Here is a 2795-nt window from a genome sequence, read left to right as displayed (position 1 = left end):
CCTGCCGATGCAGGGGATACGGGTTCGTGCCCCGGTCTGGGAGGATCCCATATGCCGCGGAGCGGCTGGGCCCGTGAGCCATGGCCGCTGGGCCTGCGCGTCCGGAGCCTGTGCTCCGCGACGGGAGAGGCCACAACAGTGAGAGGCCCGCGTACCGCAAAAAGAAAAAAAAAAAAAAAAAACAATGCTTAAGGTACAAAATTTGATACCTTTACCTTTGGGACTCAATTCTTCCCCCCCCATATTATTTATTTATTTATTTATTTATTTATTTATTTATTTATTGGCTGCACCCCGTGGCATGTGGGATCTTAGTTCCCCAACCAGGGATTGAACCCACTCCCTCTGTATTGGAAGTGCAAAGTCTTAACCACTAGACTGCCAGGGAAGTTCAGGACTCAATTCTTAGCAGCCATCAGCCATGACTCAGTCTAACTCTTATCCCTAGAATTAGTTTGCAGTAATTCTGATTGCTACTATCAGCAACTGACTTTGGTTAGAGAAATTTTGGTGATCTTTAATTTTTGGCTTACCTTATTTCTACATTTTTTTCCTTTTTTGTGGTAAACTATGCATAACAAAAAGTGCCATTTTAACCATTTTAAATGTACAGTTCAATTACATTAAATACATTCACACTGTCATGAAGGTATCACCACCATCCATCTCCTAAACTAAAAACTCTGTATCCATCAAACACTAATTCTGCATTCCCACCTACCTCCAGACTCTGTTAACCTCTCTTCTACTTTCTGTCTCTATGAATTTGACTATTTTAGATACCTAATATAAGGGTAATGATACAGTATTTGTCCTTTTGGGTCTGATTTACTTCATTTAACAAGGTTTTCAAGGTTCATCCATGTTGTAGCATGTGTCAGAATTTCCTCCTTTTTAAGGATGCATAATATTCCATTTATGCAATATCTATCTATCTATATGTATGTATGTGTACATACATATACAGATAAAATGTATATACTACATTTTGTTTATCCATTCATCTGTTGATAGACACTTGGGTTGCTTCAATCTTTTGCTTATTGTGAATAATGCTGCTGTAAACATTGGTGAATAAATATCTGTTCAAGTTCCTGCTTTCAGGTTTTTTGGGTATATACCTAGAAGTGCAATTGCTGGATCATATGGTGATCCTTCCTTTAATTTTTTGAGGACCCACCATACTGTTTTCCACAGCAGCTGCACCATTTTACATTCCTACTAGCAAGGCAGAAGGCTTCCATTTTCTCACATTTCACACACATTGTGGTATCTGGGGAAAGTTTCATAAAGGGACCACTTACAAAAGTGTGGGCTGGGAGAAGGGCAACCACAAGGAATAGTGTGGCATTTTGGGGCTAATAAATCATGGGCGATGCTGTTACCACCCTCAGGCCTGAGAGCCCGGGAGCTTGAGACAGAGAAGCCTGGGGGAGTGAGGACACCTGACCCTGGTCGCCTTTGGAGGGACTCGGCCAGCCTGCGGCGGCCCCTAGAGAGGGATCTAGAGAACACAGGGCCTGGCCTCACGTCTCAAGCACCCTCTTGACTGAGGATCACGGGAAGTTGGGGATCCCGGAAGCCTTTCCATACCATCCCCCCACCTCAGCCTCCTGGGCACAGAACAGCAGAGAGGGGTGGGGAGAAGACCTGGGGGTGCCAGCGGAAGATATTCGGCACAGGTCACCCCTCTACCCCCCAGTTTTTCCTCTTGTCTTTTGTCCAGTTGAAAAATGGGCATCCCCAGCACGGGGTGGAGAGTGCAGAGCACGTTAAGTCCCGTCAGTGACTGCATCATTGTGGGGTGACACCAGTTCAGTCAAACTCCTACCTGAAACGGAAAACATTAGCTGCTTCCTTCCACCATCCTCCTGTGCCCTTCCCTTATCTCATGCCAGCCACGGTTAGGCTGAGCTCTTTACCTAGAGGGATCACCTGAGCCTTCATTCCAGAAGGATCTAGACCTCGATGATCGTTTTTCCACTGTCCCGGACTATTGGACATGGAAGTACTCAGAAGTACCCCAGTGAATCTCCTGGGTCCACACATAAGAACTCCATTCCCTTATTATATCATTTGCCCCTTGCTTTTGGGGATCCATCGCCCTGGTCAACACAGTGATCCCTCCTCTGCCTGTTGGTTAGGCAACATGAAGTTCCCCCCCAAAACAGTCATGACTCATCTCCTTGGGCAAGTCATCTTACCCCGGACACTATATCAGTCAGGGTTCCACCAGAAAAAATGAATTATTTTTTTGCAAAGAATTGGCTTACCTGATTGTGGAGATGGGCTAGGTGAGTCTGAAATCCACAAGGCGGGCCGTCAGGAAGGACAGGCTGGAACTCTCGGCAGGAGCTGAAGCTGCAGTTCACAAAGGATGTTTCGTCTTCTGCAGGGAAACCTCAGTTCTGCTCTCAAGGCCTTTCAACTGATTAGACCAGGCCCACCCAGGTTGTCAAGGATAGTCTCTCCTTTACTCAAAGTGGACTGAGTGTAGGTGTTACTTGCATCTACAGAATACCTTCCAGCAACACTTAGACTTATGTTTGGTTGAATAACTGGGGGCCAGGCCTAGCCAAGTTGACACGTCAAACTGACCACTACAGGCACTAACGACAGCTCCAAACCCTCCAAGTCCACAGCACCAGGGATGGGAAGCAAGCATCACTTCAGAGGGTGACACAGTGCAGTAATGAGAGGGACAGTCTCCTCTGCACCTCCTTGCTTCCCAGGCCCCTGCATTCTGGCCAAGGTAAAGATAGTCCATACATTAGCTCTCTTTAAAGGCATGTGGG

The sequence above is a fragment of the Mesoplodon densirostris genome, chromosome 5 (genome assembly GCF_025265405.1).
Source record: "Mesoplodon densirostris isolate mMesDen1 chromosome 5, mMesDen1 primary haplotype, whole genome shotgun sequence".
In the NCBI taxonomy this organism is placed as follows: domain Eukaryota; kingdom Metazoa; phylum Chordata; class Mammalia; order Artiodactyla; family Ziphiidae; genus Mesoplodon; species Mesoplodon densirostris.
Note: the sequence above shows the minus strand (reverse complement) of the source record.